The sequence below is a fragment of the Planococcus citri genome, chromosome 2 (genome assembly GCF_950023065.1).
Source record: "Planococcus citri chromosome 2, ihPlaCitr1.1, whole genome shotgun sequence".
Taxonomy (NCBI): domain Eukaryota; kingdom Metazoa; phylum Arthropoda; class Insecta; order Hemiptera; family Pseudococcidae; genus Planococcus; species Planococcus citri.
Genome location: NC_088678.1, coordinates 44,309,712 through 44,335,455, shown reverse-complemented (window position 1 = coordinate 44,335,455; position 25,744 = coordinate 44,309,712). Strand labels below are relative to the sequence as shown.

Sequence of the window (25,744 nt, the reverse complement as noted above, 5' to 3'; positions counted from 1 at the left end):
TTTTTCAACGGAAAATGTTCGGGATTGAGATAGCTATTATTATACTTTCTTATACCCTAACAGCCGGAGCTACCTACCGAATAATTATTTCGATCGAGGAAACGTATTAATAGATAAACTTTGAGAGCTAATAATTAATAATTTCCACTAGGTACCATAATAAATGCTGAACTGTCCAGTTGGAATAGATAAAATTTGCCAATATTTTACTCTTACAGTCGATGTTTTGAAAATAACGAACGCGAGGTGAACGTTATTGGGAGTCTGAATCGCGATTTGTCTCTTTTGGAAAACGGCCACAAATGATTTTGGCCAACTTTATGGTCTTCTGTATGCAGTATGCTGTGTACTATGAATGGCCTAAGTACCTCTACCTAATACGAAGTACGAATACGATGCACGTGATACACACGAGTTGTCGTGTTGTTACGGTCTGTTATAATAATGAAGAAAAAAAATGGGCAAAAACTCGTAATCGTATAGTCATGTTTCATGCTGGAAAAATTTTTATTTTATACATTGTTGCTGCCGTAGGTAGGTATATGGAATGTTTTTTTTTTTTTTTTCACGGGCCCCCTTTTAAATAAGTATAAAAGGTATGACCCTAACAGTTATTTTAAAATAATGCCTGTGTTGTACATTTTAATGGGCTTCTTTGACGATGCGTTTAGTCCAAATTACCACCGTATATTTTTCGACGAGGTGCTTTGTGGCGTGAAAAATTTTCAAGCAGGCAATTTGTTACGATGAAATGAAATGGTAAATTTTAGAAATATTGTATCAAACAAAGAACTCCAAGATGCTGTAAAAGGAATGTTCAGTTGGAAATTACTTTCGAGGTGTAATTTACTTTTAAATTAAGCAAAACACGGTGTGCTAGGCCTTGTATTTGAAGAATTATCCCAAGAAGGTCTAAAAGCACCACCTGCATATTCTCTTCAAAAGAAAAATACCATAAAGGTGTTCACGTTGATTTGAAAATGCTGGCTGGTTGGCGAAAAAAGTAATATTTAAGAAGCAAAGTTTTCCCTGATGGCATTTCTATCGCAGCCGCTAGAATGAAAAATACCTACCGGTTCGTTTCGTGTGATGAATTTTTCAATTAAATATTTTTTCTCTTTTTTTTCAACAAGAAATCATTTGATAAGTTCACTTAATCCATTTAACTAATTATTTGAAAAGTTATAAATTTTTTTATCAATAGGTATGTAACCCAAAAAGCTGCTCAAATTTTAAATGAAATCATTCCTGATAATTTACTCAATAATTTTAAATTTTTTTTTCATTATATCCCTCTTCTTTTCAGCCCATGCACACTGCACACTGCACAGCAACGCTAAAAAAGATGCAGAAGCTACGTACCTAACTCGTCCTTTCACAGTTCACAAAACTGAAGTCTTTGATGATATTTTTACATAAGAGACTTTTACACTGCAGAAAATAGGATCAAAAAGAGCGCAATACCGCAACAGGGATTTCAACATGGTCAAATTTCTATCACAAGATTGAAGTATATAGACCTATAGTTCTTTGATATTAATACCTAACTAAGAGGCGTAAAACAACGAGAATTGTTCGACCACGAAATTAAATTAACGTCAAGAATACCAGCGTTGCTTAAAATTAACGATACAATAAGTAAGCATTAAAAATCTAAGCATCCTTTAATGCTAATTTGCTGATAAAATACGCGATAGCGCGATGTACTAAAACACAACTACACAACTTTAAGCTCAACTAATAATACACTCTTGAAATAGATTTTTGTTGACTTTAGCTGAAAACACCGCTTTTTCCAAAGAGGCGTAACTTTAAAATCATTACCATTTTTTAATACCTATTAAATAAATCGACGAATTAATTCACTATATAGGTACCTAGTACCGGGTACTGCAAGCTCGGATAAATGCAAAAAAAAAATTTTAAAAACGCATTCTTAAATGTACTAATTAAAAAGCACTCAGCTATGGCAAATGAATTACAGATTTTATGTTAGTTTACTTTTTGCCCTTATTAACCTTTTAACCAACAAAAAGGAGCACGATTATAGGTGATGCTCTTTAGTTGCAAGCTTGTGACAGAAAAGCGCGCTAAATTCGTTATCAAAGGTCGACTCTTTCTTTGGCTTGGCGCATTAATGCAAACCGTGTAAAAACCGGAGAGTTTAGAATTTATTATCAATTAGTCTCATCGTTAGTGTTCAATGGGGTTTTATTTAAATGAGCTATGACAGAGAATTTCTTCGGTTAACTAGTACTTCTTTTTAAAAAATGGTAATGCATACGAAGCTTCCAAGTAGCAACGAAAGATCTTATTTACGAGTACTTAACTATCGCTATAGTTTAGGGGCGTATATAGCATTCATTGAAAAAAAATCGAGAATAAAAAATTGACACGAAGACATGGATAAATCAAAGCGGGGAAATATTTGTGTATGCAGGCGACCAGGCGTGAACGACTTTGAGATAAGTAGTTAAGTACTTATTTGACTTCCTGATTATTAAAATTTTTTAAAAAATCGAACATCTGGTTCTGGATTCACGAAAGGTAAATAAAATTCCAGCCAGGATAGATTCGGACCCACCAGGCAAACCATATCGAGAAAATCTTTATATTTATGATCCACCTAGGAAATGGCCTGCATTTTATGAACTTCCAGAGTTGCAGGGGTTTATTTATTCTTTTCTAAAAAAATGTCAAAAAAAAAAAAGATTTCATACTAGGTATACTTTTTCTGAAAAAGAGCTCTTAAAATACATTTTTTTCTTACTCAATTACTCATGTCAGGATTGACCCTCAAATCATGCATCAAAAATAAAATATCTTAGAAGTTGCACCTGTCCAATCACATTTTTAGTGATTTTATGACCTTTTTTTTGAAAAATTTGGGTTCTAAAAGATACACTTTTTCTCATCCATGTTGAAAACAGGCCCCAAAAGTGTTAGTAGATAAGATGTCTAACCGAATAAAAAATCCTAGAGTTGAAGCCGATGCCTATAGCATAACTGCTTTTTTTTCAATTCAGCATTTTTTCAGAGAAGAGTTCTAAAAAATGTATTTTTTTCTCATTTTTGTCAAAAATGGGCGCTCGAGACCATTGACAATTGAAATTGGTATTTAAGATGAAATGTTTTTGGAGCTGTAACTATTCGATCAAAATTTATAGAAAATTTAAGACACCAAAAAATGCTACTTTTTTTTACAAATATCATAATTAGATAGGAAACTGCATTGATTAATAAATCATATGGGTGGTTAAAAAATGTGACCAAAAACAACGTTTTTTGGATAAGATGATAACAGATCATTCAATTTCCAGATTCAAAAAAAAAGTTTTCGATTCAAGGTTATACAAATGAGAGATATATACGTAAATTCACGAATTCAAGTTTGCAGTGAATGAAAATTGAAATTACCTATTCTCATTATGGGCCATTCCCTGCCAAATTGGCGGATTTCTGCACGAAAGGTCTTCCATTTTTTTCAAAATCAGATCATGTGTAGAGGTCATCAAACGATGGCGAATGACGCGAACCGGACATTTTTTCAATTTTTTTTGGCGGAGCTGTGGGGCTTCAAAGTTTTTCAAAATGGCCGAAAATGGAAAATTTCAGTTGCAAATTGCTCCAGTTGCAGGTGGTATAGAATTTTGAACTTTTTAAAAAATTGTAGTACAATGAGAAGGTAATTGACAAATGATGTCAAAATCAGTGTTTCCACTTTCAAAAACCTAAAGAAATCTATTTAAAAACTTATAATTATTTTAATATAACCAGGATCTCGACGAGTAAAAATTCTGAAAAAATTCTCAGTTTTAGTCCTTTCTATGTAGAATAACATACCAAAAAATTAAACAGGCATTTTTTTCCATTTTCGAGAAAAAAAAATTACAAGTTTTACACTTATTGCAAAAATACCATCAGAAACCTAAAAAATGAAAAGGTTTACATTTTTGAGATATTTTACCAATGTGTAGACGAACACGTGAAAAAAATCCCCCCTCTCCCAATTTGTCAACGAATTGACGAGAAGTGCCATTTTTCGTGCTATACTGTAATTTTAAAAATGAAGCATATTGAAAAAATTTCGCCACCGTTTTAACCAAAAGCAGGAACCTAAAAAATGAATATTTTTGCATTTTTGAAATATTTCACCAATATGTAGACGGACATGTGAAAAAATCTCCCCTCCTCCCTCCCCAATTTGTCAATGGATTGACGATAAATGCCATTTTTCTGGCTATGATTTTGTAAATGAAACATAGGTATTGAAAACAGTTTTCTTTTTTCTGCATTGTTTCTAAAAGTTGTTGACAGCACTGGTCGATTGCTAATTCAACAGAAAAATTTGTAAAATACGTACCTTTAAAAATTTTTTACGATACTTGAGAATTTTTAGGTGAATAATGGGAAATTTTACGTTTCCTGTTCCTCTAAAAATAGTTTTTCACTACTTGAGTATGTAATATGTATATCTCATCGAAAGTTCGAATACATATTTGAACTAAGATCCACAATTGAGAACTTAGAATTCATGAGGCACTCTTCAGATTAATTTTTGAAACATAAGAATGGACTCGTGTAGGTACTCGAAATCTTACCAATTAAATGACAATTTTCTGATTTTCCTATAAGCTATATTCGCTACTTGCGATAAAGAAGGGATGTCATCAAACATATAGGCTCAACTGACGTACGATCTCCACAGTGGAGCTCGTAGAAAAATCATCCCCTACTTCCTACATATCAGTGGGTAGGTCAAATTATCACGAATGAACATTTCTTACCTTGTTCGAATTAAGTTACAGAATTTTCTTGATGGTTCTTCCTAGTTGAGAAGATTTGTTCGAGGCACCCTACGGGTACGCTGTTCTTTATCTGTTCATTTCGAATCTGAAAAACAAAATGAATATTTTTTGTGAATAAATATATCCAAACATATCTACCACACATAAACAAGATGTGCTTAGTTTAGATGTCCGTTGACCAAAAGCAAACTAATAATTCAATACTTAAGCTAGAGATACCTGCAGTATATCCCATATTCGCAAATACATACTATAACAACAAATGAACATGATGAAAAGAAACGTACGAAATATTAGGTCGAGTTTAATCTCTCGACAAAACCATTCTGCCGAGCCGCTTTGAAACCACACGATGACTCGACACGATGTCAGAGTTCAGATTCACTTTGAAAATTCAAAGACGTGCACCTCGTATAGAGATATCATTTTCAATAAAAGCCATCAAGTGTGAATGATTCACAATTGAATGCTCGGTTTCGGGTCGAATATATGCGTATACGCAAATTGATGATCCGCATTAAAAAAAAAAAAAGAAAGAAAGAAAAAGGTACAAAATTGTGTACAGAGATGACGTATTCGTATATAGAGATTCGTATTCGATAATTCGCTCGCATTTGGCGCCTTTTCTACGCCTTTGACACTTAACAATAGCGAACGATGAACAGGAAAACTTTTTTCGCGACGTATTTGGCATGGAAATGTAGAATATAAGCTTATAGTCGTTATTCAATGAAAATACCAAGAAAAAAAGCTTACTCAGTAGGGATTCGATTAAAGCTCGAACCCTTAAACTGAGAATAGGTCCTTTTCCAATACATTAGCTCGCGTACACATTTCCACAATAATGAAGAAGATATAAATTTTCAACTTAGTACTTTCATTTCCCTGTTTGTGAGTTTGTTTTGTGGTTAGCTATAGATTACATACATAATAGATTGTGGTAATATTAAATGGTAATTTTCATATGTAAGTAAAATACGTCAGCGCCGGTACCGCCGATATACTCGTATATACCTACTACCTACTACCTATACCGATACCGATACCGCTATTTTCTCTCACCTTGTCTTCATCCGATCCGATGCATTCTCGCGATGTAGGTACCTCTTACCTCCTCTTATTCTGTTTCTCTCTTGTTCTCGTTTATTTTACCCTTATGTAGTCGCGTAGAGCTTAGCACAACCAAACGCTACGTGAGAGAAAACCACTTGCATATTACAAATTCGCCATACTTTGCGATGTTCATTTTCAAACAGTGAAACTCTTCAAACTCTTACTACCTAGCTATATCTACCATTACCTCCTCTGATCTAGTCTACAAACACTAAACAGTATACCGAATTCACCTACCTATTATTCGCTCATCGTGCTGTTTGAAATTCAAAAATCTCTATAGCACAGTAATGCTACTAATGCAGCAGACTGTACGAAAAAATACGTTTAAAGTTGCAAAAGTAAAGAAAGAATACCAGATCTAAGTGAATTCCGCTCCCTTCGTCGTCGTAGATAAATAGATAAAATCTTTACGAGTCGAAGTAGCGAAAAGTGCTGAATGAGAATGTTAGCAGTAAAAACAGCGCACTGTCGAGTGTGTCTTCCTCAACCATCAGCAACAGCAACATGGCACGCAAAACGTTTAATGGTCCGCAATGGGCTGGCTCGCAACCTATTTAACGACTTTTACTCGTGATTTCGTAGTAAACCTTGGTAGTACCTAACCTATTATATTTTTATAAAAACATACGTCACAAAATACTCATTAAGTGCCCTGAAAACGCTGGCGAAAACTCGTGTGCACAAATTGCGTTTGCGACCCCCATTGGAAAATGTAATTCGCGAAATAAAACGTCAAATACGAGAGTTTTCAATGTAACGTCATCATTTTTCGTACAATAATTTATCAATTATTAATAATCCTTCGGGCGATTAAGTATAAAAGTCAAAAACATCGCAAAGAATTAACACCCATCTAGCGAGATTTTCAATTCAGCCGATGAAAAATTTGCTCGCTGAATTTCCAGCGCAGCTCCGATTATTATGTCTGGAGAAATTTCACACGAGCTGTATGCACCCCCTTTTCTAATTTATCGTTCCACGTATTATATACGAGTACGTTATAAGCACAATTCGTTGCGTTCGCCTAGCCCTAGCCTCGCCTCGCCTCTACTACAAATCCCAAAATTCTTATAATTCAAGCCATTTAGACTTTTCGTTTTTAAACTCTTATTGCCATTGATTTGGGAATTTATACGTTTCTGTATTGCGGTGTAAATAACTAATTTCGCTTCTTCTACAGCCGTAGAATTTTTAAAAGCCTACAATGATGGATCGCACGCAACCAATCTGAAAGATGAGATGATGGTGTTTTTTCCACATACGTTGTACTCGTATGTACCTATCTTTTATCTATGCTCGTGGACAGAACCTCGAACGTAATAAATGATATTTGATTGCTTTTTATAAAACTTTGCGCCATTTTTCTTACACTTTGATCTCGTCGTTGTTTGGCTTTTAAAGTACGAAACTTCAATCTTGCACGTGCGTAAAATTAACTCGGAGTATTTTCTTTGTTCTAAGGAACAATGAATTTTTAAAGATTTTCTCCCCGTCGTACGTATCCGAGCCTATACCTTCTTCTTTCTTTTCTTTTTTTTTATCCACAGGACTTTTCATCTTTATTTCTTTTGCCTCCCAAAAAAACGAGATAACATTCCATAAATACCGAGCAATTGTTATTTAATCAAACTATTCGGAATTCTTTAAATGTTTACGTTTCGGGTATCCACCTACTTGTCTAACAATCGAGCAGAAAATTCCATTTGATGGAAAATAAAGATTTGTCCACTATGCAAGGTGAAAAAAATTCTTCGTATTTGTTATAGGTAGGCTGTAGTTTATTTGTAAAATGGAATGAAAATGAATTGGTGTATTTTTCTCGCCTGAGTTTTTCGGACAAGTTTAAATAAAATGAGCATAATTCAAATACAGGGTGTTCCATAAGATTATTAAATATCTGCTAGATATATTTCAGATCTTTCAATGTTTACAGGCTTAGAAGTAGAACATTTAATATGAACCAACTTTTTGTAATGATCTTTGATTTGTCAGTATCTAGGAGCTAAAAAAGTTGTAAAAAGGCTCAATTTAATGAACTAATTTATAATTCAAGGATACGTTATTGTTTATTGTTTTTTCTTTCAAGAATTTCTTGAGAAAACCGGTGGGAGGGGGGGGGGATAAAAAGATTCAAAAAATATCTCGAGGGCATTTCAGCGAGGAACAAAAAAAATCTGAAAACTATTTTCTAGGGGTTTTGTCAAAACACCCTGCTGATGTTTTTCACGGCTGAATCGTGTGATGACTATAAAAGATTTTAGGAGATGATAGAAAAAATTAGGATATCTCAACCGGTGCGACAGTTTTTGATCCGAACACAGCACACAGCTAAATCAAAAATCGAAATACATCGTTCACCCCTCTAAAAAATTTCAGATACTGGAGTGCATTTTTCTATTTTTGGCGAATTGCGAAAAAATTGAAATTTCACTGACTTGACCTAGAAAGTCGAAATTTGATATGTATTCTATTTTCGACACCCTAAGGCAATTGAAAACAGTTTCGAATCGTTTTGAGCAATTTTGGAGCCTCCAGCAGAATTAAATGTCGATCCACGAAGCTGATAAGCCAAAATTTTATTCATGTCTACCTCAATTTTAACATGCTGAGTTGATTGGAGACGCTTTTAAGCCTTCCTAGACTTCCCAGCCACGTTTTGAAGACACCAGTTTTTGAAACAAAAAAAAATAAGTCAAAATCTGCAAAATCCAACTTCAACACCTATACATGCGGTTGGGGTCTGCTTGTCACCTACTTGATCATTTATAAGTATACCATTTTAGCAAAATCGGTTTCTGCCGATGCAACTTCTACATACAGCGATTTCATATTTAAAACTTTGAAAAATTCACTGTGTGTAGACTGACCTGGAATTTGTAATAACATGCTGAGTCGATTCCAGGTTTCGAAAAATGCCCTTAAAATCTGTCCAATTCAATTTTAATACGAATATAGGTAAGCTCGAATGATATGTACTTGTTAGTGACCCACTTGACGTTGACGCAAGATGATTTTAGGGTACATAGTAGAACACTTTAGCTTTTCGACTTCATTGGGTCAAATATTGTGAAAATTGAAACTTTCAAAAATCTGCTGGAGGCTCAAAGATTACTTCAAACGATTTGAAACTGTTTTCAATCGATTTATAAGGTCAAAAATCATACCAAACTTCAGTTTTCAAGCTCAGTTTGGTGAAATTTTGATTTTTTAAAACATTTTTGCTACGTCTACAAAAATGTACCAAAAATCGAAAAATGTCCTTCAATGTATAAAATTTTGGCTGTTGATTTGTTCGATGCTTTTACCGACTTTGCCGTGAAACGGAAAGTCAAGGTATTGTATTTGTCATGATGGTTCAAGAATTGGGTGGGGGTGGATTTTCTTGACGTTTCGGAGTGTGCTGATCACGATAAGACGTATGGCGCAAAACGAGATAAGTTTATATATATATTTATATATTTATATATAGCCGCATACAGGCAAACTCGTAACGTTTTGTATAAACAGCAATCTCAAGACCCCTCTATAACTTCGTTGCTGTGCATGCGCTCGACGCGTCACCCCGTAGGCCTGATAGTACTCGATGTTAGGCCGCGTTATATTCGTTAACTTAATTTTTTGGTGACCTGTGGAAAGTGTCTCATTGCCAAAACATCTATTTTTCAAGAAAGCTTTTTTTTTAAAGTCTCATACGTCTCTGTTTTTTGCAAATGCCTTTTTAACAAAGCATCCTACAGAAAAATAACCAGCTCTGAGCAGAAAGGAAATTTAATTCTCTACAATTTCCTTCATTGCATTTTTTTCCTATGATGCATACTTTTCCCATAAAATCAATGTTTAGATTGAAAAACACGAAAATTCGGCCCTGTATAATCAACTCAAAATTAAAATTCAGCAGTCAAAAATTTATTTTAGACGATTTTTGACCACGCCATGTGAAAGAGGACATCTTCAACCACCAGAATCACCAAACAGAACGTAAAAAACGTAAAAAATGATTCTTGGCAATAAAAACCTTTTCCTCATATCCTCATACCTATTAATTAGGCTATGTACTCATTTGAAAATTGAGTCAAAAGAGAAAGTGTATAAACGGCAATCTCACGTCCCTGCTCAAACTTTGCCAGTAGACTCCCCACACCTTGTAGATTCATATGGCACCTGATCGAAAAGTCACGTCCTAAAAAGGTTACGAGTTTGTCAAAACGTTATGAGTTTGCTGGTTAATCTATAAAAAAGTTACGAGTTTACCCCCTAGAATATTTATTTATTTATTTATATATCAATTTATGTATAAATTTGTGCCGGGCTGAACTCAAAAGCTCCGAACTTTAAGTCGAAACTGATGATGGCAAAATATTGCTTTGATACTGAACTAGAGAAATTTTTAATTTGGTCGAAATCGATTCAGCCGTTTACGAGATATGAACGTTTAAGTGTGTTTCAACGTTATGGATAAGCAGAAATTTGTGTAAACCCTTATATCTCGCAAACGGCTCACCCCCAACAAACAGATGGGGTGGTTAGGGTGTGTAGGTTGCAGATTGGTGCGCCGGAGGTCGGGTGTTCGAATCCCGCGCGAGTCAAGAGGAGAAAATTTTTTGTTAATTTTTTTGTTAATTTTATCCGTCCAAAATTTTTTTGTCATAGAAAATCAAAATTTTTCAAAAATTTCTAGTGTAATTTTTGTTTTAACAAAAAACATTAAGTTTTTGGTAAATAGCCAGTAAATTTTGATAATTTTTTTTTTTTGGTGAATTAATAGTAATTTTTAGTAGGTAGGTAAATAAAATGATTAGTTATTTTTGGTGAATTACTCGTAATTAAAGTTGGTCGAAAATTTTGGTAAATTGCTTGGGTAATTTTTGGTAAATTGGTAAAGTTTGGTAAATTGTTAAAAATTGGTAAAGTTTGGTAAATTGTTAAAAACCTTTGGCAGTAAATTACTGGGGTAATTAAAATTCGGTAAAAAATTGGTAAATTAGTGAGGAAATGTCTGGTAAATTACTGAGGTGAATGGTGGTAAATTGCTGGGGTAATTCTTGGTAAAATGGAAAATTAGTAAATTAGTGGGTAATGTCTGGTAAATTACTGAGGTAAATGTTAGTAAATTGCTGGGGTAATTTTTGGCAAATTCGTAAATTTTAGTAAATTGATAAATTTTGGTAAATTGGTAAATTTTGGTAAATCGGTAAATTTTGGTAAATCGGTAAATTTGGGTAAATTGGTAAATTTTGGTAAATTGGTAAATTTTGGTAAATTGGTAAATTTCGTCGGTAAATTTGGGTAAATTGGTCAATTTTGGTAAATTGGTAAATTTTGGTAAATTGGTAAATTTTGGTAAATTGGTAAATTTTGGTATACTGGTAAATTTTGGTAAATTGGTAAATTTTGGTAAATCCGTAAATTTCGGTAAATTTGTTTATTCTCCTGTATAACAGAGCAAAGTCGGTTAATCTTGCCTACTGCGCAAGATGTTTTTTCGATTTAGCTTTGCTCGGTTCAACAATTTTTCTGGGAGATAGGATAGGTGCCTAACTACCTACCTTGTCAGTAGAAAAATGTCAATAGTTGGTACTTGTGCAAGATAAATGTCTAAAAGAAAAAAAAATGTATGTACCATTTGTCAATATCTCCCCCCTGGGCGCCAAAAAATTTTGAAAAAATTTACGTTGCTAAACTCATGTCTCCTCGATGTATTTTGGATGAATTCAATTTTTTTTATTCAAAACTCGTTGAAATATGATCAGTTTACTTGAAAAAAATGTTTTTTTGCCATTGCCGGCAAGGGGGGAGGGGAGGGGGGAATTTTTTGGCTCCAAAATAGGAGGGGCATTTCACCTATTTTACCCGGGAATACCCTTTCCCAGAGAAAATTCAAAACTTGCTGAAGGCTCCAGAATAGATCGAAAATGATTGTTTGATTGTTTTGATTGTTTTCAATAAAGGGAGGGAAGTTGAAAATATGAAGTACCTAACTATTTGTGCTGATACATTCCGTTCGAAAAAAAACAACAATGAACAAGTTAAAAATTTGCTATTACAGCATATTGCATTTTTTTTTTATTTTCAAAAATCTGCCACGAGTCATTGATGCTTGGAATTTCTTCAATGAAAATTTCAAAAAAATTCCATAGTACACTTCATAAATTAGTAATTAATTACGGAACCAATCGAGCGTTTTTTCAACATAATATGATTCTTTTGAGTTTTGATAAACGTCACAAAAATATTAGGTATCTGTTTTTAATTAAGTAGGTAAAATATTCCGAGACTTGGCTATTCGATGATCACTCGAACGTATTCTTCAAAAGTTCATCAACTGAACCTAATAACGATACCTAATATTTCAAATAATCCGAGAATGTCGAATTGTTTTATATTTGATAGAGACTACGAGCATTTGATTTATGTAAAAGCGCCTCGAAAAACGAAATAAAAGCAGCCTGACCTGTATACATTAATTTACAATCAATCGCTATAGTGATCTTATTTCGTCGGCGTTTTTTTTCTCTTTCTGTTGGCCTTTATCTGTTTTTCGTTCATTAGAATTTTAAAACCATTCGCCGAATAAAAGACCCTTTAACTATTCTGTTTCCTTTCGGTTTAATCCGTCTTTAAAAACGTGGCGTTGTATTCATAAGGAACCAAAATTCGCAACGATCTGTCTTTGAGGCCGAAACGTCGAGCGAGAGCATTTAAATGTAGACTTAACAACCGAACTAAGTATCTGTTTCACACAAAAGCTTGCTGGATTATGGATGTTCAGGTGTCGAACTTGTGGTTACAAATTAGAAAATGTCAGAAGATTAGCATTTTATGCGAAGTGCATTTTGATTAAAAAGTCTCTATAGCTAGCTAGGTAGGTAGAGAGTAGGTAGATGATAGCTACCTCTGACACCATTATGGCTTGATGATTTTCAAATCAAAACGATCAAATCTAACACAATGGCAACACGTGTTACCTACTAATTGTAGCAATTTATAATATTATTTTATTCGAGTGAAGAGGCGCTTACTATCAAGTAGGTATTTATTGGCGTACAATTCGCCAAAAATATGCTATATTCTCACGAAAGTTCGTGACGTCATTATGTGTAAACAAGTTCCAAGAATTTAGCGTTCGCCTCTTTTTTGTTGATTCATAAGTAAAAATTAGACATTCAACTCAAACTTTTACCACTCGCGTGTGTACTGTTTCTCTATATCTACATAGTTCGTCGCGCGCGGCGAATAATTACTCAACATATATGAACGATTTTATTTTTAAGAATGTCGTAATAATTTTAAACACTTATCTTGTCAACAATATTTTGCATCATGATTTTTCAAATTGAGCCAAAATTTTCGTAATTGATACAAGGCTTTCAAATTGAAAAGGAAGTTGACTGAAATATCGAGTACCCAAATACATTATTTTCAATTTCAATATTAAAAAAAGCCACTTAATTCATTATTCCTCGATCACGAATGTGGCTAAGCAAATTTCAGCGACCAAAACCCCATTCAAAAACTGAATCATTCAACGTATCATGTACTAGGTAAGTAATTTTCCACTCTCAGCTGTACTACATATAGTGCCACGTTACTTATTCAAACCTAATGTCACTCATTCTATCCGTAACGATGGTTATAAAAATGTGTAACAAAAGTGCAGTAGCATATTCAAGTCTTAGGTTGGCCATGAGCCAACTGAACGACAGATGATGTATTATCAGTTCATTTATGATTTAGAATGAGAAAGTTACATAAATTTTCAAGCTTGTTAATAAGTTTTTGAAAAATATTTTGGAAGTAAGACAAATGAATAAGTCTTCGGCTTGAATTGTAAAACGTAACGTAGGTACGAGTGCAGTGGAAATGGATTCTTATTGTTCAAAAATTTCAAATATTCAAAATTTTCGTTTTCTTTATTTTTAATCGGATCTTTTTCAAACTTGCAGACTTTAAGAACCAAAGCCAAAAATCAGTATTTTCCTAGGTAGATGCGAATGTTGAAAAAAAAAGACATACCTATTATTCGTATAACGACTATAACGTGTATCTACATTATTTTATTTACTACATGCAACAACTCATGTTATTCTCAAATTTTTTGAAATATTGCAATTAGCAAAAGCTTTAAGAAAGCCAACTTGAACAACCAAAAAAGTTTAAAAAAGTAACCAAAAAGTAACCAAAGAAGTTCGTTAGCATTTAGTAAAGCATTTCAACATAGAAAAAAATCACAAAAAACCAGGATGACATATTTAATCAAAAATAAAAGTAAAAAAAATAAAATCAAAATTATGAAACAATAAAAATTTTAATTAAAATCTAATAATGAAACTCGATCAGTACTTTGACAATTTTAGTAAAAAGTATCGGACTTTTTGGTAATTGCTGGTGAAAAAATGAGACTTTTTCCAAATTCTCATCAGAACAGGGACTGGTGAGGTTATTTTGACAACTTTTTGGTAATAAAGTAGATAGTACAGCAAGACTTTTTTGCAACTTCTGACATAAAAGTGAGAATTTTTAAAATTTCAGGCGAAAAAACAAGATTTTGACAATATAAAAAGCAGAGTTTTTTTTTTTGAAATTTTTGATAAACAAGCGAGACTTCTGCATTTGACAATTTTTGGAAAATAATAATTAAGATTTTAAAATATTTTTGTCAAACAAAGCGACAATTTTTATTCTTTGGCCATTCTTAGGTAAGCAATTAAAATTTTTGAGTGATATGGTAAAAAGTGACTTTGTCAACTTTTTTTTGAAAAAGTGTGACTTCTTTGAAACTTTTTTATAAAAAAGTGACTTCTTTTGGAAAGTGTTTGTGACAGACACTGTTTAAAACCAGTGGTGTTTGTGACAGACACTGTTTAAAACCAGTGTTTGTGACAGACACTGTAAAAAACTAGTGTTTGTAACAGACACTGTTCAAAACCAGTGTTTGTGACAGACACAGTTGCAAACCAGTGTTTGTGACAGACACGTATTCAGAACCAGTGTTTGTGACAGACACTGTATAAAACCAGTGTTTGTGACAGACACCGTTTAAAACCAGTGTTTGTGACAGACACCATTAAAAACCAGTGGTGTTGTGACAGACACTGTTAAAAAGCAGTGTTTGTGACAGACACTGTTAAAAACCGGTGTTTGTGACAGACACTGTTTAAAACCAGTGTTTGTGACAGACACTGTTTAAAACCAGTGTTTGTGACAGACACTGTTTAAAACCAGTGTTTGTGACAGACACCGTTTAAAACCAGTGTTTGTGACAGACACCGTTTAAAACCAGTGTTTGTGACAGACACTGTTTAAAACCAGTGTTTGTGACAGACACCATTTAAAACCAGTGTTTGTGACAGACACCGTTTAAAACCAGTGTTTGTGACAGACACTGTTTAAAACCAGTGTTTGTGACAGACACTGTTTAAAACCAGTGTTTGTGACAGACACTGTTTAAAACCAGTGTTTGTGACAGACTCTGTTTAAAACCAGTGTTTGTGATAGACACTGTTTAAAACCAGTGTTTGTGACAGACACCGTTTAAAACCAGATTTGTGACAGACTCTGTTTAAAACCAGTGTTCGTGATAGACACTGTTAAAAACCAGTGTTTGTGACAGACACTGTTTAAAACCAGATTTGTGACAGACTCTGTTTAAAACCAGTGTTTGTGATAGACACTGTTTAAAACCAGTGTTTGTGACAGACTCTGTTTAAAACCAGTGTTTGTGATAGACACTGTTAAAAACCAGTGTTTGTGACAGACACTGTTTAAAACCAGTGTTTGGAATTTTTTCGCAAATAAAGCAACAATTTTTAGAAATTTTAAGGAGGAAACTACATATGTACTTGTTGGCAGAAAGCAAGAATTTGACAATTTCAATCAAATTCCGTGTTTTGAAAACGAAATGCTGAAAGGGCAGTGTTGCCAGTTCGGACAGAATAAAAAATTGAATTATTGACTGTTGATATTATTGAAAAATTTTCTCTGTTTATTGAAAAAGTGGGGCAAAGATTTAGAAAATTGAATTTTTGAAGATGTTTTAAAAAACTAGGTGACTTTGGTAACAAAAATTATGAAAAAAAAACAACAAAAAGTTGCTTCATACCAGAAAAGCTCTTTTTGGAAAAGAGGTTATTTAGAGTAATTCCACCACTAAAATAGAAAATTGCTTTGAAAATTTTAATTCAATTTTTTTGATTTTGTTTAGAGAGGACTGCACGTGCACAAAGGGATCAAAATTTCGAGGTCAGGAAAGATTTTTTCTTGAAAAAAATATTATTTTTTCAGCGCGAAAATTAAAAATTATCAAAATATTTTGCCAACTTCTCTTTAATTGATTAATTTGTTTTAAATTTTTCCCATTTTGGGGGGATCTGGACGAGATGTAACATCGCTTTTACACTTTTTTGTCCAACTTTTTTTTGAGTTTCCGGTGTACCACCTCATTTTTAGTTAGTTAAGGGGAGGAAGAGAGCCAACATTTTCAGTTTTTTTTTTCAAAAAATAAAAATTCATTTCTTTTGGATCTTTCAATAGGTACCTATGGTGATTGAAATAAACTTTTTATTGGTTGGTTTTATATTCAAGACAAAGTTTGTGATGTTCTCCTTTCGCATTCAATTTTCAAAAAAAGTAAGAAAGAATCACCTCCTCCAGAAGCCACGTTTAGGTAATAATTTGGGTTGATTAAGGTTGATTACAATACAATATGAATAGGTAGAAATACCCAGACCCATTGAATATCTTTACAGCAAAGCACCCAAGCAACGTTTTTCGCAATGATAATGATCGAGTCACCGGAATTTCAAATAGACGAGGAGAGGTGTAGAGAAGTACGTAATAAAGGGTTGCACATTGGTATACGTGTAGAAACTTCAACCCACATTCGCTACCTATACAAGAACTAGGAAGGAAAAAGGAAACAAAAGTAACATTTTCCAACCAATGAGAAAATATAAATAAGTCGACGACTACATACATTTGTATAATAAATGCGAACTGGAAAAGCTCAGGAACGATTTCTAAAAGAATAACGGATCGACCGATCTGTCCGATGCATAACTAGAGTTTTAGAAAAGAAAACCAGAACTGCATTCTACGCGGTTACCACCTCTTCGAAGGAATAATTACCGGAAAAACGGAAAACAACTCACACAGCGCGTATTTACAGTAGGATAAATTACCTAACCGCTGGCAAATGGCGGAAAACTCGGGCGCGAATCTCATCGTCGAGTCGAGTCGAGTCGAATCGAATTCTCGGTACAATACGTACGTAATTCGAAACGCACAAACTGATGTTAAACTTGGCCACATTTCGTCCCCTTAAACTCTCAATGCGAATAAAATGAGACGACAAAACTACGATCAAAATAAAATGCCAGCGTATAACCCTATACATTGCATATACATACGCGTACTATATACACGTTTATACGTCGTTCATTTTCAGAACTTCTCAACAGGAAAATTTCAATTCACAAGATTACCATGGCACCATCAAGCGGCTATAAATTAGCAACGAACAAAAAACTACTCGTCACAGAATGATTTTATTTTCATCACATAAAATGAGTTGAACAATTTAAAACCGCGAATAATACAAAGACTGCATTGTGAAAGTTGAAACAATATAATAAAGTGGACCACAAAATTATCTTGAAAACATGCAGGACACAAAGTAAAAATCCGTTTCCATGAATGGGTGTTCGAGATAGAAAAGGCACCCCTTGAGCATATTCATTCGACTGTGTAAACACGCAACGCAACATAAAGGCAAATTTATGCTGATACAAATATATTCGTTGAAAATGTCTCCGAGGTTGCCAACAAAAACGTTCGAATACGTAAGTAAATAAAGGTCGAGACCTTGTGTTTGAAACTATCGTATAAATTTTAATATTTGCAAAACACAACTTGCATACAACTAAAATAAAAGCCAAAACTAAATGTATTTAATTTAACGAACTCCAACGTTACGTGACGAAAATGTCAAAATTTCGCCATTTTTTCTCACTATTCTGTTGGGTCTATGTTGGCAAAAAAAAAAAGCTCAAACCAAATTTTCGCCATGAAAATTAATTTGCCCCAATCTTCACGTAATGATAAACACTCGAGCACGCAACCTAACCTAACTGCATATATGCTGGCTTTTATCGCCGTTGAATCTTTTACATCCGATTAATCAACACGTGTAGCGAAGTTTTCACAAAATTAAATCCTTTCCAGCAACAAGTCTCCGTAAACTATGACTTTTCTTATTTCACAACCCTATGAATAAAAAAGATTATTTTTTACATTGTTTACAACGGAAAAAACTTGATGACAATTTGGAATTTCTACACCCAATCCTGCACCTATAAAATGATCCCTTTAAAAAAAAATAAGTAGGTACCTAGTTATATTTTGTTGAGGCGTGGAGAAAAATACAACTTCGATATATTTATTTCAAATTTCGTTTAAAACCATCGTACTGTATACTTTTACCTATGCTGCTGTAACAACTTAACAAGTCTAACTTAACAACACTGTAAACAAAGCTATAAACTATTGGCTTAACGCCAACGCGAAAAAAAAGAACAAATGTAGTTACGAGAAAAAAATGATACAAATGAAAAGAGGAAATGTCCAACAAGTATGGAATACTACCTGACAATGTTTTAAAATACCTACGAGTACGTAAGCCACAAGTAAGTTTTTGTTTGACTTCTATCTACGTTGGTCGTTGTGGCCGAAGTCTATTCTATTTATTCATACTAGGTACTCTTGTCCGTTTCAATGAATTATTTTTTATGATAATACTTCAAGTGTACTCTTATAAGAAACTTCATAGAATGCCTCAATTCCAACGAGTCTGGAAAGAGTACAAAGGAGTAGAATGAGCACCAAGCACGCGTACTATGTACATGATGATAGATTTTATTTAGTTCGAAAGAATTCGTAGTAACTGTCGTCCACTTTCTAGAGAATTGCAGGACCATCATGAAAAGAAAAATTAAGGAAAAAAGGAGACGAGGGAAACAGAGACTGTCTTGGACAGGAAATCCTCACAGATTGACATTAGGGTGGATCGCGAAAAAAAATCCAGAAGGATTTTGACGTAATTCAATAGAGACCTTCATTTTGAGTCGAAAGTTACTCAGAAATTTTTTTAGCTCCGAAGTTGCCCCCGGAGGGAAGATACGAGTCCTCGAAGAGGCAGCATTCCCGAAAAAATCATGATTTTTCACTTTAGCCCTTGTCGATGCATATTTTGAGGAGGAGTAGCCCAGATCTAAAAAATAGTACCTATTTGAGATTCTGAGTCGACCTTTGCCATTGTCATAAAAATCTAAGACCATATTTTAGGGTTCTACTGAGCGTTTGATAATTTGCAAATCGCTTGATATCAAGGTGAATTTGTGTTTTTAAAACGGCTTTCTAGAATATTTTTCCAGTTTCAGAAATTATATTTTTTGTGGAGGCTTCAGAAGTTCAGAACACCTCGAATCGGAAAATCGAGATCGGGAATAAGATTCAAAACACTTTATACCTCTTTGATCAATTTTTAATTTTTCGTGGGAAACGTCCAAATAGAGTTACTTTTAGTAAAGATGGTGATATCCACACTCTCACCAAATTTGACAAAACTCACCCAAAATGATAGTTTTGATGTCTCCACAAAATTTTTGCGTCGATCTTCCAATTCCAATTTGAGTTATACGGTCGAAAATGTTCAAACTTCAATGTTTTCCATCTTTGGAGGGGAAGATTCATTCAGAAAATGTTTGCATATTCAAGTTTTTTTTTAGGAAGAGAAGGAGTTGAAAATTTTATAAATTTTGTACATAAAAAACAATGAGAGGGAGGGGGTCATGGCTGCAGCCTTTAAAAAAAATGTACATACTTACACCTCAAGGTATGACATAGGTACTCGTAGGTAGTGCTCACATGGTTTTTTAAAGCGCAAATTCTCAAATGTCGGTGTAACATGCTCAAAAAAGGGAGTGTTATTTATATAAAGGTTTTGGCCAACAATTTTAAAAATTTGATAAGTTTTAAAATATATTTTTTTTTAATTTGGGAACATTATTCAACAGGACCAATATTTTTTTATAGGGCGAAGCAGAATTTTTCTTGAAAAGAGACCAAAATTGTTTGTGGTACCGAGAAGAGTTTTTTGTTTTTGTTTTTTTGAAAAGAGGAGATCCTTAGAATGAAAATGATACTTACGGAAATAAAAAAAAACACGGATTTTGATGTACCTACTTATTTCATTTTCCTTGATTTTTTTCAACTTTGAAGGCTCTCTAGTCTCTATACAAGTAGACCGAAAATAGTTCCGTGGAACAGGAGAGGATTATTTGGAATAATTTTGACGTAGAAATTGAAATTGGATAAATACAATTTTTTTGATTTTTTCACCACTTGGCATGATTTGATTTTATTCAAGTTCGAAGGCGAAAATTTTCGACATTTTCAACCTTCTCCCCCCCCCCCCCCTCAAGAAGAAAAACAAACAAAATGAGCGAGTTTTTTTTTGAAAAAAATGTCACTTTCGTATGTATATTGTATGTACTAGGTATCGTAGGTACGTATAAAGTGACTAACTACGTACCTATTTTATGCGAACGTTTAAAAATTTTTGAATCACCATCTCCTGGGATGAAAAATATTGAATTTTGGAAGTATGCCTATACGGCCATATTACTCATGTTGGGAATGAGAGGACCAGCTCAAAAAAGTTTAAAGATGATTTTATATCGAAAATAACATTTTTAGATGTGTTCTTCCAATTTGGATAGAGTATGAAGTCTACCATCTAACCCTAATGCTCATTCTTTAAAAACTCACCAAAAATCGAAAAATAAAATTCAGTATCTAACGTCTCTTCAATTCGATGCTTCTCGTGGTCTTTCAATTTTATTTTCCTAGCTTTTTTTATCGTTGAAAATGATGATCAAAATTTGTATGTATGGCCTGTATAGTGTATAGGTACCCATTAGTAGGTATAGTTCTTCTTGTGACCTTTTATCTTATTGAATATGTGATTTTTCTTAGAAGCAAAATCACTCTCGGATCATTTATCCGCATTAATGAGTACAGTTTGTAAGAAATGTTTGTTTTCCTGCCTTTAGTAGGTATAGATATTTCTTGTTTGGTTCGAAATCACTGATTTATTCCAATCCATTTTAGCGAAAAGATTCCACAAAGTTGTACGTATACCTACCTATAAACCTACTCTTTAACTTTTCAAATCGTCTGCAAAAGAGAAAAAGGAAAAATTCGAGATACAACGACGCCGCGGAAGCTTGATTATCTGTATACGAGTAATTGTCATAAATTATTCGCATTAGTTAATCGTAATTACTAGAGTAAATAAATATCGTTTATAAAAGGAGGCGATACCGTATTATCTGGAAGAAAAATCTTGAAAACTTTGATAGGTATTTGCTCGTTTCTATTAGGGGTGTATATTTCTGGTACATTAAAACGACGGTTTTAATATCTTATCTTTTCGGTTTCAAGTTGGTATTTTTATTAATCAATGAATCTTATAGATGGCTTTAAGTATATATAGGTACTATATCGTCTCTCTTATATAACTTTGGCACGAGTAACGTCATCAAAAACGACTATAAACTTATCCTGCAAAGTAACATAATTAAACACGTAGGTACCTAGTTTTAAAATGGTATAGATTCATAGATCGAATTACCAAGTCGAGTTTATACGCGATTTTAAGATTGTAACTTGTATCTATATCCTACGTACGTACGTACAACATTGAATCGAAACTCGAAAGCGTCAACAATTTGAATATTTGATTTTATAAAATACCCAGCACAGCACACGGTGGTGTACTCGAAGATAAACTTCACGACGACAATTTGTTGGCTAGAATAAAAAACTATTCTGAATTCGTAAAGACATTTATAGCATAGGCGGTGCGTGGTTCCATCTCGCTAAACTATTTCTACACGACAATATTATATCGCGGTAGAAAATTTTGCACGAATCACTGACCTTTGCTTTGAATGGGTGAAAATTTCTACTCCGATATTGAGTTTGTTTCTTTGGTGAAATTACAAAGCACATTGCGCTGAAAACCGAAGCAATCATGTTTGGTATAAATGTACATCTGATAATGACAGCTTTGCAATAAAGTAAAAGAGATGTTCGTAGTCAATAGTTTCAGTATGTAATATTGTTTACCTTTTTTATACCATACCATTGCGACGTTGATTCGAGTCGTATTTGTTCCTTTTTTTATACTCGTATGTATGTACTTGCGTACGTACTACATATAATACGTACCTACGAGTATAACTGCAAGTATGAGTTTCCAGAATTGAGTTTCAAATTCCAACTTTTGCCAGAACAATCGTGACGAATGCATATGTCAATCGAATTTCATTCATCGAACAAGTACGTACAGTCGTACACCATTCATTGCGATGATTGATTTATAAATATGCAATTTAATACACTGTAGTGATTGTGTTCAGATATAATGTAATGCTCTCGCTATCATATTTTAAAGATGCATCCAATAATCAACCTTTTTCTTTTTCACATCACAATGAACTCTTTGGATTTTGATTTTACATTGTTATGACTTACATAAGTACATTATATGCATAAAACCGTGTATGCAATCTTTTCCAGAAATGAGTTACTTATGACAGAAAATACGTAGGTATCTAAGTATGAAGAATATTTTAAACTATTCAAAACATCAACAAAAACAGTAATTAGTTTTTTTGAAAAAATTACAAGATTTCAATAAAGTACCTACATAGGTAAATGATTTTTAATATTTTTCGCATCGTCCGTAACAGAAATATTCCAAAAACATTATTCAAGACTGAGATTTCAATGGAGGGGGAGGAGGAATGCAATAAAGAACGAAATGCATCAAAGGACCTTTTCACCTCGATTTCTTCACATATGTTGGAAAGCTTTGTGACAAAAATACAAAAAAGAATGCCAGAATGTTTTCTTTGCCTGGTAATATAAAAAGTAAAGCGTTCTCACATTACCTTTTCTTTATTGGTGTCTCTACGATATATTTTTTTGAAACGTTTGAAGACATCGATTTCGAAATGGAACGATGAATTGGGAACTTATTTTATGTGGTCGTGGTGAAAGAAAACAAACGACGGGTAGGTATCACCATTGCACTGGTATTAAAACAAAGTTTTTTTGCGGACAAAATGTCATCAATCAATATTTTCAATGATAGATTTTTTCAGTCACATTTTTATTTACCAAGTGTTTGAAACTCAGTTTTGATTTGAGTAATTAATTGAAATAGGTACTCAAAGTACCTATTTTTATAACGAGTGTTTGAAAAATTTTAATCCAGTCAAACAAGGAGAAGCTGCTGTTCTGTTTAGTTTAGTACTACGGAGAAATGGTTTTTTTTTTTTTTAGCGCGGAAGCCAGTTTTTATCCACGTCCACCAGGGAAGGAAAGGAGGGGGAGGGACATTGAGGGTAATCGACTATTATGTAGTAACTGATTTTTTTTAGGTTAGCTTTTATACCTCAACAATAACCTTAAAATACAAGGAATTAATATAAACTTTCGCAGAGGGTTTTCTATCACCTAATTACGAGTAAAATACATATCAAAAAAACTTTGGTCACACAGTCAACAATTTTTCTCATTTTTTCCCCGCTATATTCTGGAGATTAGAAAACCGTGGAGCGCATTCCAACAAAAATTTTAATTTCTTAACTGCAAAACTGAAAGTCTTACAAGGGTTTGAATTCTCCAAAGCAGTCCTCAAAATTACATAAAATAATAAATGAAATAATAAAACGGCCACTTACTATACCTCGGAAACGTAATTTTTGCTCACGTATGAACTTTAATCTGCTCCGTGGCTTACTTGATTTCGATAACAATGGATGGGAAAACTCACTTTTTTGAGGCTCAAAATTTATAATACCTATGTATCTACCTACATACGAGTATCTAGGTCTACGAAATAATGAGCTTTTCATCGAATTTGAAAAAGTTAATTGTACACTATCAATAGGGTGAAAATCACACGAAAGGATTAAATTGTATAAAAAATGCTAGGTACCATTAAAAGCTCATGTTCTCAGCTAAAAATATTTGGTTTGAGCAGAAAAATGTTTAAAAATCGATTTTGCTTTTAAGAAAATAAAAAAGTATATTTTCTGTTTTAAAAAAAAGTTAGAGTTTACGTCTGCTAATTTTTAGATTTTTCTTCCCTCTCTTTCTCATTTTTCAGCTTTGCGCATCTCTAACCCCCTCCACCCCCTCTCGAAAAAATCTCAAAAAATCAACATAAAATTACAATTCTCATCGTTCGAATTGAAGAGAACCTGATGAAAGCAATTCTGGTTTAAATCTCATACATTTTTATAATGCAATGTAACTCATGCGCTGCCACCTGGCGCAGAAGCCCTCATAGTTCAAATCAATAAAGAAACCTCAGATGCAACTCTGAAAATATTCTACTACGGTCAAATTCTGTCTATCATTTAGTTTTGAGGCCCACTTTTTCTTGTTAAGATCCATTGTTCAGTTTAGAGGGATATTTGAATCCTTCAACTCATTGTAAAAAATTGAATAAACGCATGAAAAAACTAAACAGACCAAATACGAGGATACGAGTATCTCAAAAAAACAATATTACAACCACGTTTTGAGGTTCGATTCGATATCAATGATAAAACGCTATTTTTGGGCACCCAAAATTTTTCAAAAATTTATGTAAAATGTCAAAAAACGTGATCGAGCAACTGCATTTGTAAAACCATTCATCTTAGTGATATTCTATGATTGCAAGCTAAAAATTTTTCCAAAAAAAAAAACAACAATAAAATCTCAAAAAACGTATCAAAAAATGGCACGATTAACGTGTAATTTTAAGAATCCAATTTTTAAAAAAATAATTGACATGAAATGACATGTTCTTATTGATCATGTTACAAAAATACGATGTGAGCAAAGCTGGTTTCAATGTTTCAAATTTTCATGAATGTACTGTAGTTGACTCATGGCGCAGAAGCGCCCATAGTTCAAATCAATTTTTAAAAAACTTACAATTAGCTGAAACTCTGGAAATCTTTCATTATGGCCATATTCTATACATTTGGTATTGTAGTTTGAGGTCCGCTTTCATTAGGAGTGAAAAAATTTCATTCTTAGGGTCCAATTTTTGAAAAAAAAAATCCATGAAATTTCGATAAAAGCAATCGGGAAAGTAAAGCTGCAACTCCGGAAGTCTGTTTTAAATATATTCCATCAACCGTAGACCAGAGTTTTTTTTTTTTTTTTTTTTTTTAATTTGAACCATCAGAAATGTTCTTGAACTAACCATCAACAGAATTTTCCTAAATAGACATCTAATAATTAGGTACAAATAGCATGAGTATCTGGGTATTTAGGCAATTTTTAGACTGTTTTTAAAAACATCAAAATATTTTGAAAGCCCAAATTATTCGAAATTGAACCCCTAAATTTTTTAGGAGAGACTCATGAGCATAATCGCGATGAACCCCCCCCCCCAATGTTTCTAAAAATCATAAGAACATTTTTACTTATTTTACTCCATGAATTACACAATTATCCACCGAATGATAGAAACTTTTTTTTTTCAAAATAGAGTTATACAAGTACCTATGTTATACTGAAAATAAGTATCTCCAATTGAAGAAGTTTCAAGTGAATCCATACAGCAAGTAAACAACTATATCTACACACAGAGATATCAAACCGTATTGGACACCTTCTTCTTGACTAAATGGCAAAAAAACACGATACACGTAGCAATGAAATGAGTAAAACACCGTTAAAAATACGACAACGCC

At 33.3% G+C, this 25,744-nt stretch overlaps 1 protein-coding gene across 5 annotated transcripts in view; it reads right to left on the bottom strand.

Moving 5' to 3' along the window:
• The window catches only part of tn (thin), a 74,137-nt gene that overhangs the window by 47,185 nt on the left and 1,208 nt on the right, over positions 1-25,744 (bottom strand). For all 5 annotated transcript variants that reach the window (XM_065350447.1, XM_065350444.1, XM_065350448.1 and 2 more), the window contains exon 2: positions 4,788-4,893. The gene's annotated coding sequence lies outside the window, so the exon portion shown is untranslated. The remainder of the gene's footprint in view (positions 1-4,787; positions 4,894-25,744) is intronic.